General features: G+C 34.1%; 1 long non-coding RNA gene across 1 annotated transcript; it reads left to right on the top strand.

Annotated features, from left to right (window-relative positions):
• Positions 1 to 5,866: 5,866 nt before the first annotated feature.
• Positions 5,867 to 10,037, top strand: LOC127788078 (uncharacterized). Its single transcript, XR_008020296.1, has 2 exons — positions 5,867 to 9,450; positions 9,546 to 10,037. It is a non-coding gene; the product is annotated as an uncharacterized LOC127788078 (long non-coding RNA).
• The last annotated feature ends 1,173 nt before the right edge of the window (positions 10,038 to 11,210 follow it).

Below are 11,210 nucleotides of genomic sequence, written 5' to 3' on the forward strand. Positions count from 1 at the left end.
CCACACCTACTTATATATCCACACCCAATACTAGTAATCAGTATATATGTATGTATGCATGCGTGTAAAATTTTCGATCTCATTCAACCCAAGTATGTATTTGAGTCAAATTTCATATCCGCGTGGGTACTTATTTTCCCGGGAAACAAACAGTCAGATGGGTGGGAGGGTGGGGTGGCAGCTTTGGCTTTGATGAATGTGGAGACTGTGGACAAGAGGGGAAAGAAAGAAATAAATTGGGATGGATGGATGGATGGATGACGAGACCATCAATCATTATCATGGGAGGCATTTGCGTTGGCATCCGTACGCCAATGGGCAATGGCAAAGACATCAAACACATGGGTCTGGGCAGGGTTGTCAATACATAATTAAGCTTTATTTCTCAGACACGGAAGACACGTTGTCATGAAAACGCATCAAATAATCGGGTCGGGTCAGGTCTTAATCATTTCATTTTCAGACGACAAGCAAGCAACGCTCCTCCCATCTATATGCATTGCCCGACTCGTACATTCCTTGCATGTGTTCTTTCTGTTTTTCCGTGCATTATAAATTGCCCAAAACCATATCTGTATCCTTAAATTTTTGTGTTTTTTTCTTGTGAAATTTTGGATTTTTTTGTGGTTTTAAATGTATTTCTGAACTTAGATCACAAATATATTTATGCTTTTGAATTTTTATACTTTTTTCTTATATAATCTTAAATTTTTTATTATTTCAAATATACTCTTAAATTGTACAAAATAACTCATTTAAATACTTGAGCAACAAGTGATATGCATGCATGTTGATGTAGCAATTTTCTGGCATCTCTTCACCTCTCATTTTCTTTCTCTTTCCAACATCTCCTCAGCTCTCTTTCTCTTTAGCTCCCCATCTTTCTCCAACGTCTTATCAACTCTATTTCTCTCTCTCTCTCATTGTCCTTTCTCTCTTGCTAGCTTCTTCTACATTTCTGCCGACTACATCTCCCACAATATATTCTACCCTCGACAAGAGGATGAGAATCAACTCTGGCACGTTAGTTATTCATTTGACCTAACCAACCTACGTAGCCAAACCAGATGAGATATAAGGAACACCAGAGATATAGAAGACACAACTAGAGAAAGAGATACGGAGTTAAAAAGACGTCAAAAAACTGTCATGTCAATAGGCTTACACATTATTTATTGGCAAGATATTTAAATAAATGATTTTTCATAGTTTAACGACACATTTAGAACCAAAAAAAGTTTAAGAGTATAAATGTGTTTTTTGTCTAAATTGGATGGCACATTTGGAACCATTAAAAGTTTAAGATTCTTTAAAAAAAAAAAAAGCAAAAGTTTAGATATATAAATATGCTTTTAGCCTTATAAATTTTATTTAAATTATCTTTGATCGTTTTATGCTTGAAAAGACTATCAGTATTTACATATACAGTCAAACAAACATTAAGCTATTTTGATAAAGATGATCTATAATTCAATAGGACTATCACAATAGTATTTAAATTATAATTTTTTGTTAATATTTAAAATAAGAAAAAATTATAAATGTAATCCTTGAGATTTATGATATATAATTGTATAAATTATCTCTATTTGATAATATATAACGAATACTTTTGATGTTTAATTAATGCTATGTACAATTTTTCACCACCACTACTAGTTATAGTTAATGTGTGTGTGGCTAAATATTTTAAAATGACCATAATATATTCTTATTTAAAAACGTTTTCCTCATTTCTCAATTTTGTTCCCTATCTTTTTAAAACTCTCTTGTCCATATCTCTCGGTTTGCCCCTTTAGCAACAGTTCACGGTGACAGTGGTGATCCTTGTTTCTCTTGCTTTCTTTGAAAATCGTTCTCTCTATCTTGCCTTTTGTATAAATCGAAAAACTAGTATGATCCAAGATCAAACTATCCTAGTCGAAAGGATGACCATTTTTTGGTTCATATCCAGTCCCAATTGGGGCTGAAAATCAGTTCTCTCTCTCTCTATATATATAATATATTACTTAATATATAATATTATGCATTTACACATTTTTTTCATTTTTTCTTATAACCTCCAATTGAAAACAAAACAAAAAAAACCCTACTATGTTTGCATAATTCAATTGTTTTTACCCTCTATCTCTCATCTCTTCCGCATTTGTTTGTTTTCATCATCGTCAATTGTCATGTTGTCAATGCTAAGTGTTAGTGTCATGTGCTATAATGTTAAATTTAAATGACATTTAGTAGACTTAATTATAATGTATTAATTGTATTTTTGTATAAATTTATAAAAGATAATATTTTCTTTATTTTTATTTTCTTCAATCAATTATATGAATGAGTATTTGAACCTTTTATGTGAAAATGTAATTCTCAAAGTGTTAAGACTCAATGTCCAGATTCTTTGGTAATTGAACTTATTAAATTATTCACAATCCTTAGATTATTTGGACGGAGATTCTGATTAATTGAGTATGAACTAACACATAGATTACTACCTTGTACAATATAAGGATGCTGATGGGAAGATAGTATCTTATATGCCATATGACATGACATGTCGCTAGTAGACATATGAGTGGTAGTTTGGGAATTATCAGCCAAAGGTGACGCTGATGACTGATCACATGGGCTAGTGGATAATTGTCGTGTCATCAGATTGCGATACTATGTTGATTTTTAAACTTGAATCGACGCGATTATTTTGTGTATTGATGTGTGCAATTTGCTAATGAACTGAACCGTCCAATTGAGAGGTGAAAACGTTTATCTATATGATTCTGTATTACTGGTATATGGAAACAGTTATTGGGAATATGATCTGTCGCCATCGTTGATATTTAATAAGGTGAATATCCTATGTGATCTACTATTAATGTGACGGGACAACCACTGGCCATGACAAATTAAAAGTAAAAAAAAGTATTTCCTGAGGTGTATCTGGTCATATTAATAAGGTCTAACATATAGTTACTGAGTTTATGAATTTGTCACTCAATGACTCTGGCTCAGTTGGGATGTTAGGCGATGGAAGGATTGTAGTGCATGGTAATTATCAACTGTAATAGATTAACTTGAAGTGAGACTTTACTACCACCTATATTGTCTTAAACCACTATTATGTGCTATTCAAGAACTCTTGAAATATCGTCGGGATTTGAAAAAGTTACAGTGATAGGTTAAAAGATTGACCGATACTAAAAAGAGTTTCGGTGTTATCTGATTGCTAGTGAGTAGTAAACCTAAAAAGTTACACACCATATAATATTGTGTTTGGTATCGATATTGTGTATCCAAAATGTCTCTGAAAGTAATTGGTCAAATGTTGACCCTTGGACCATTCTACCAATAATGCATAATGCATAGTAAAAATACATAGTATATAGTAAAAAATACATAGTAAAATTTTATAGTAATCTCTGAATGATTGCTTCAATTATTAGGGGGTAGCAGATTTGAGAAATGAATTAGAAATGGGGAGGAGGGAGAATTACTAAGGGAAGCAAATATTTGCTGTTCATTTTGTTAGAAATGAGGAGAAGGGAGAATTCCGCATATCACCTATTCTGTTATTTCTTTTATTTTCTTTTATTTTTTTTGAAAATATTATGTTGTTATAAAAATTATACATCTAATTGTTATGCGTATAATTTTGAGATGCGATCATTGGTGATACGCGAAATCTCTATATATGGCACGAGAATAGGTGATCAAAACGATATCATTCAGCATACTAGGTGTTGATAGATTAGAATCAACACAACGTAAAGTGGACACGGCATCAGTACATAAATTGATCATATACTCTAACCTTACATTGAACAACATGCATGCATTTATTTGTATTCTTTTGATGAATATGCGTATTGTTTAAATATCTAAGTTATGTATGGCGTATATATTATATTTCACTGTGTGTATCTGATACATAATAATTTTTTTTTTATTTGTATTGCCATACTAGTAATTCCTTTCACTAACTTGCATGTCATTGACCTATGCCACCAGCAAGTAGCATTGCAATAGTCTAACAACAACTTTGTCACTCTTGATAGTCTCTTCTCATCTTTGTTACCATCATCGTCAACTCGTGCTTATTGCCCGCCTCACCATGCTTGCGTGGTCACTAGCTATTGTTGCCTCCCATTTGCCTTACTTGAGCTAAGCATGCTTGATGTTGACAACTTGAGTCGCCTCCAAGCTTGTTTCATGCTACTTCTATTAATTGTCGATCTATCACTTATATAGGATCGATTGCACACTTTTATCCCCAACGACACAATGTCTGCTATGCAAAGGCTATATCTCTTTCTCTCTCTTACACAGACACATATTTTCAAACTTATATTTTGGTATGTTCATCTCGAATCTAGATACAAATTTGAGATGCATATGAGTTTAATTAAATCCAAATACACAATGGTTGTTTGAGGTTCGCAATTGTCTATTACTAGCTGTTTTTTTTTTTTTTCTTTTTTATATAGCTAGACAATAAAAGAATAGAGAAAAATATAAGAAAGAGTAAAGAGTAAAATAATTATTTTGTCATTTGTTTAACAACATGAAAGGTTATAGTTATTTTTGAAATGTGGGGATGATTTTCGGAAATACATTAAGTTTCAAGAATGATTATTGTAATTTTTTCTTGAAAATAAATACTTACATGGATAGTGGGCAATTATAATATTGTTAAAATTATACAAAAATAATTTTTTAAAAATGATTTTTTTAAAAAAATATAGTTAATGCACACAATATAGTTTTGTTTTTAGATTTATAAAAGGGGAAATATTAGGTGCATAAATCTATCTTATTTTTAAATAATGTACACTTTATTGCATATTATTTTTAAGTCCAAAATTATTCCACTAATTGATGGCATGTTTGGAAACATAATATATTTATTATTATTATTATTATTATTATTATTATTATTATCTAATCAAAGCGTTTGAAGAATTAAAAAGTGAGTAATAAGTTCCCTTTACCTAAAGACAATATACATTTACACTTATTAACATTATTTTTTGGTGTGTTATAACCAAATGTTTATTAAAAGGCAAAAAAAAATTCAAGAGTCCAAAGTTTCATTTTGGACTAAAAATGATATCTAAAAGATTGAATGTCTATTAGATATGCAAAATGTTTTTGGGAGACCGAGGGAAAGAAACTAGGAGGCCGTTAATAGTATTCGGGAAATTGTAACATCTTGAAATTTATCTTATAATTTTTTTGGGAAAATCCTAAATAAAGCACAAACACGATACATTTGATATTTAAAAACCTTTGTAAGAGTTTCATAAAAATAAAAGATATTATATATACAAATTATAATTTTAATGAATCTCGAAATATCATGGATATATTTCTCATAAAGTCTCATGTCCATCTATAACTATATAAGTCTTCATTCTAATAAATATACGCCTTTAATATTATATTCAAGTTTTTAGTAAAGTTGGATGTTTAACTTAAATATTTAAGCATTTATATGAGAATTGGTATGTATTTTTTGGTCGTTATTTTTTTTTATGAAATCTAAATGATTTGATGATAATAATTTTAATAAATAAATTTATTATTATGTTCCAGAAACAACATTATTTAAACAATATAGAATGTTATCAAGCAAAATGTTTGGACTTTTATATTTTTAACAAAAGAAATAAAATAAATTATACACAAATAATTAAAAATGCATTTAAATTAAAATAATTTCGAATGAGGCCTGTTTTTATTAGAGAGATTATTATAATATTTAAAAAGTCAAAATTTTATTAAATTTTAAAGAAAAAGTAAAAAAGAAAAAGAAAAAGAAGTAATAGGCAGTCCGTTGATCACGTGGTTTATAAAAAATGCAGGGAGGAGAAAATAGTATTATTCGGTGGACAACAATGGAGGGGCATTTATGTAATTGAAACGATGATCCATCGCCTTCATGATCATCTGAAACTGAAAACAGGTATCCTCCGGGCCCTTCTCAGCCGCTTCACCTTTTTCTCTTGTAGTATTTGATTTCTTTGCAAATTAATAAGGCACAAGCACAAATACGACTAAAATAAGGGTGAATTGAAAGCCAGACAGGCACAGAGTAGCTAACTAGTATTTGTTTACAGTGGAGAGAGAGAGAGAGAGAGGATAGAGGAGAGAGAGAAGAAAGGAAGGAGGAGGAGGAAAGAGGAAGGAAATTTATTAATTAATGGAAGAAGATGGACGACGGGTCAAAGGAAAAGGAAACCCCACTACCTGTTCCTTTCCTACAGGCGTGGTTGTATCACCGAATGAATGAATGAACGAATGCCCCTAGCAGCAGCAGTTCAGGAAAGAGAGAGAGAGAGAGAGAGAGAGAGAGAGACTTCTCAGAGAAAGAGAGAGACTTCTCTTCTCTCCTCTTCTTTATAATCATCCTCGCGTGTGTAATAACTACACATTCCTTGGCTGCCTTGGCCTTACAAACATCATCCATATCCATCCCCTGAGAAAACTTACAGAGAAAAGGAAAATGAAAAAGAAAAACAAAACCCTCTCTACTCTCTCTGGGAGAGAGAGAGAGAGAGAGGGAGAGAGAGAGAGAGAGAGAGAGATCTTCGTATCGCTTTCCTTTCTCTGACTCTCATGAAGACAGCGACCTCTCCCTCCCCTTCCCTCCCTCGCACTTACAGCTCCTCCGTGATTTGTGCTCTCTCTTCACTTTTCGTTTTTAATTATATTATTATTACCTCTCTTTATTGAGTTTTTTCTTTTTCTTTTTTATTAATCCCCTTCCCTTTGTTTTGTTTTCTCTCTCTCTCTTTCCGCTTAACTGTTCTGTGCTGCAGATGATTGGTATTCTATTCCGATCGAAATTAGGGTTTTTGGAGATCAGAAAAGAATTATGCATCAACGGAGCTTCTGGGTTTCCATTTGTAAGCTGATCGTATTCCTCTAATCCGTCTCAATATTCTTATGTAAATCTTTATGGAGAAGCTGTGTTTACTTAGATTTTGTTTTTGTAAGGCCAAAAGGTTTTCAAGGCCTTTCCGGTTTGCTGGTTAATGATGATACATACTAGATCTTGTTGATGGGGGCCAGAAATGCATGATCTTACGTGTGAAATAGGACTGTTCGAAGTTTGATCTGGTGTTATTTCGTCATCTGGGATCTAATGCATAATGGGTCTTCGTTCCTTCTTCAGGCATTAACCTTTTCTACACATTTTATTCCTTCTCTTTAATGGCTATCTACCTCCAGTTGTTAGGGTTAGGGTTCATGCAAGCTAACCCTTTACCTACTCAGGAAACAGCAAGCATTTTGTGCTTTGGATGTTTCCAACTTCCAGAATTGAGAATATTCAATACATAGCTTTAAGATTAATTAGCCTTTATGAGGAGAGAAGAGTATATGCAATTGTTTCGTCTCGAGACCGCCATCTGTCTTGAATGAAAATATTCAAAATGAGTTCTTCTCCTGCTTGGTTTCTGAACTGAAGTTCCAGGTATTAATTTCATGAATTTTGTTTCGAAATGCAACCTACCCCATTCTGGAGTTCCAGGTATTTTTCTTGATGCGCTATTTATTTCGAACAGTACAACCCGAGTCTGCCACATTGTCTTGTTAAAAGTTCATACATTTTTCCAGTTAAAAGCCAGTTACCCATTTTCTTTTTTTGAAATTGATGTGTTTAAGCTGTGATTAAGATTCAGTCATTGCTGAAACCCCTAATTGCTTTACAGTATCTTTACAGTATGTGCATGTTTAGGATAGGTTCAACAAGTATTGCCGATTGCTGTTACATTAATCAGTTCTAAACCTTCTCTTTCTCCATTTTCATGTGGAGTCATTTGGTACATCATTTAGAAGAATTAAGGCATTAACCAATATGGAAAATACAAAAAAAAGAAAAAGAAATCTATATAAATTATCATCAAATATTAGAGTACAGAGTGTTGCTCTACCTGTTTAGCATCACTTTTTTATCCTTACTTGATTAGTTCAGAATTCCTTGATTAGCTGTTGCTGGATTGTAATGCAATAATGTTAATGTATAGAGCTTGAGTTTTATCCAATGTAAAGGTTTCCAATTTTGACTTTGATTTTGCATCAAGTCCATAAGCTATTAGCAATATCTCTCCATTGTCAATTAATCTTGTATAATCAGCGCGCAGTTTAAACTTTGTTACCCGCACTCTATTGAACAATATAAGTGAGCTTTCTTCAGTCCACTCATGGATGGGTGAAGGATTTGAAATTAGCTGCCGACTCATTCATCCAAATGCAGTAGAACGGAGTTGTACATGCTACTGTGAATGCATGAATGATGCGGGAGATGAATTTCATCCTTTCCTTCTCTATGCTTGGACTGAAGGGAGCTCCCTTTTATTGTTTTCTTCCTAAAGTTGATCATAGTTCTTGCATTCAGAGGACAATATGCAGCTGGGATTGAATTATTGTAACCCTTCAAAGTTATTGTTTAGGAAGTTGCATGTCAAAATTTGTTGCTGATTACAATTTGGTTGCTATTGAGTTTTCCCATTCAAAATTAGAAGTACTTGTCCTATCTTTTGCTTATGGTATCGGGAAAATCATTAATGATATACATCATCTGATGTTCAATATCTTTTTTCATTGTATGCATGCTGCCTCTTAAGGAAGTTCCGAACTTTACTTTTTTCCTTTTCTTTTGCGAACTTGTTGATATGGAGAAATGATGGCTTATTCTTGGTCAATAGCTGTACTTCTCTTCCTATTTGAATTCAAATCTCAGATGTGTGTGTTCCTTTTGATCATTCATCCTGGCTTTCTAGTTAATTTGAATGTTTTTTGTTGGCCAAGTAATTAAGGTCTCTTGACAAAATTGACTTTAAATGCCTCCCATCTCTGCCTTGTTTCATCCTGCATTCCGTTTCGATTGGTCTTTCAACTGTTGCTACTGCTAGAAGCACAACCAAAGAAACATTTCCAGGGTTCTTGGGTTCGAGTTAGAAAATCAACGAGAACTCGTTTTTCAGTCTTCAATAACCCAAGCATTCTGGCGATCTGAGGAAATTCAAAGCTTTGGTAACACTGAAGGAGTCATGCATGGGCATTAGATTTAGAACCTGGCTGCAGGCTATCTTTGTCGCAGAAGGAACAAAACAAGGCCAGGCTTTGCAGACCAACACAATTACAAAGATGTATTTACTAGTAGGAAGATTTGAACTTACTTTCCCTTGTTCTTGGTTGTGGGGTTCGCAGTTTTTTATGCATGAGATAATGAGATTTGCTATCCATCTTTTGCCCAAATTTAAGCTATAGGCTTTGCCTTGCTTTTCTTTTCTTTATTATTATTTGCTGTGTAGCCATTGAAAAGAAACACACCCTATACTTCTGTCTCGCTTCTTCACATTCATCCACGAACAAGCCCTCTTTGCAGTTGTTGGAACTTGGAGCTACCTTCTCTTTCTGTTGACATTGGTCAGGTCTAAGCCATATATAAACAATGTAAATTCATATTAATTAAATATAAATCCGTCTCAACACTCCCTTTGTTTATGATATTATATTGCCTATGTGATTCATACATACACTTTGTACAGCTTTTGCATGATGAATGCAACACACTCCTCGAGGTGAAAACTAGGTAGTGGGAGATAGAATGGCGAGGCTGCTGCTGCCGCATATGAGCAGCTTTCCCTACCTCGATTTGTGTTCAAAAATGGCGAATCACATCTTTGCTCGTTGGTTTGAATCCTCTGATGCTTCACATCTTTTCTTGATATTTGCGTCGAGGCTCGTGCTGCCGTAAAGATTTGATTTTCCATTATATATATAAATACCCAGTTACTTGTGAAGATCGAGAATGAAAGTACAATATCTGGGTTTTCATTATTTCCTCCGAGAGATGGGAATATGTCTTGTTTCATCTCTTTGCCTATGCCTCTCCTCTCATATTGTATTTCTTTATATGCTTTATTTATTATTAAAATATGTTCTTTATGTCGTACTGTATGAACATTGTCGGCCCCTACTTACATGCGCATTTGAACCAAATGGCGATTGACACGTGATGATGACTAGACATTTTTAAAGTCATGTTGGGTTGATGCAATTGGTCATAAAATTGGGTTACGTTATGAATCTGTTTTTCTTTTTCTTGGCTAATTCATTAATTGAAGTTATCTACAGAAAAACTACATATTTGAACAAATGATTTGCAGGCTCGCTCTTTACAAAACCCTTAAAAATGAAGGTATTTTTCCTGTCAAATGCTTTTACTTTTTATTAGTTGATGATAAAAATAAATGTACTTATTAACATGAATGCAATCAATAATAAAGTATATTTAATACATCATCATCTTTTTCTATGTTCTTATGACATAATAAAAAAATCTTAATAAAACAAACAAGAAAGCATTTTATTTTAGTTGATTTCTAAACATTACAATGTATGAATGTTAATGAGTTGCATTATTACTTGCGTGTGAATCATCATATTATTCAGATTACACATTTGCTTGGAGTTGGGAGAGGTGGGGAAATCACCTCTGGGATGCTTTGCAGCGATGGCTTCCAGGGTGACATCTTGAACCCTACCAAGTCGTCTACCAACTCAGCCTTGCCCCCGTCACCGTCAATCTCCGGCTGCATCATCCGGCCGTTGACAATCCCCTCCTGCTTCGGCAACTTCAGCCCCCTAGAGGCAGCAGTTTTAAGGAGCCTTGCATAGGTTTCATTTGTCACGTCCAGATCTTCCGGCAACAAGAAGTAGAGCCTGTTGCAGCTCAGCCGAGTGGAAGCCGGGAGGGCGGATCTGGTTGAACTGCATTGCACCAGCTTGCGATTAGGGTATGCAACTAGAACATCTTTCGCTCGGGTGCCATGGCTTAGTTTGATCATTTCGCCATTTTCTTCCATCATGAGAACTTTTCTCTTGGCTGGATCGGTGTCCGGGCATGGGCATGACATAGAGCTGCCCATCTTGTTCTGGGTTGTGGGGCTTGCTCTGAATATTCTGATTTATATGTGAAGTTGACATGAAGCTGCCTCGATGGTTACGATGGAGGAGTTCTTTCTGGCTTGTTAGTTTTCGCGTAGTTTCCAATTCAATTAGAGACAAGAAAAGGGTTCAGTTGGTTAATTGGAGTATGGGTGGGTGGGTGGTTTGTTTGGACCATGGACAAGGCTACTACAGCGGGCCTAGTTTGTATCTGTTTCAGTTTGTGATTCGTGTATTAGTATATTCCTTCTCCAATGGTTTTG

The sequence above is a fragment of the Diospyros lotus genome, chromosome 1 (assembly GCF_014633365.1).
Source record: "Diospyros lotus cultivar Yz01 chromosome 1, ASM1463336v1, whole genome shotgun sequence".
NCBI classification, from domain to species: domain Eukaryota; kingdom Viridiplantae; phylum Streptophyta; class Magnoliopsida; order Ericales; family Ebenaceae; genus Diospyros; species Diospyros lotus.